The sequence below is a fragment of the Penaeus monodon genome, chromosome 20 (assembly GCF_015228065.2).
Source record: "Penaeus monodon isolate SGIC_2016 chromosome 20, NSTDA_Pmon_1, whole genome shotgun sequence".
Classification (NCBI taxonomy): domain Eukaryota; kingdom Metazoa; phylum Arthropoda; class Malacostraca; order Decapoda; family Penaeidae; genus Penaeus; species Penaeus monodon.
In genome coordinates, this window is record NC_051405.1 from 43,005,716 (window position 1) to 43,005,957 (window position 242).

Consider the following 242-nt stretch of genomic DNA (forward strand, 5'->3'; position numbering starts at 1 on the left):
TATTGTGATATTGATGTGTGGATTAAAAAAAATTACAACAGTCAATGACTTACTCATTTTTATAAGAGCTACACTTTATAGGTGTAGTGTGCATGTAAAGAGTGTAAATGCAGTGCCATAAGCTCTGCATTTTCTTGCCATCCCATGTACTGGAATATTTCTGTTAGTATTGGTGTGATCAGGTTGTGCTGTATTTTGCAGCAATGAATGGTTTTGCTATTAGTTTGGTTCTAATACATACT

At 33.9% G+C, this 242-nt stretch overlaps 1 protein-coding gene across 1 annotated transcript in view; it reads left to right on the forward strand.

Moving 5' to 3' along the window:
• The window catches only part of LOC119585846, a gene marked incomplete at its 3' end in the record, with an annotated part of 11,079 nt that overhangs the window by 4,189 nt on the left and 6,648 nt on the right, over window positions 1-242 (forward strand).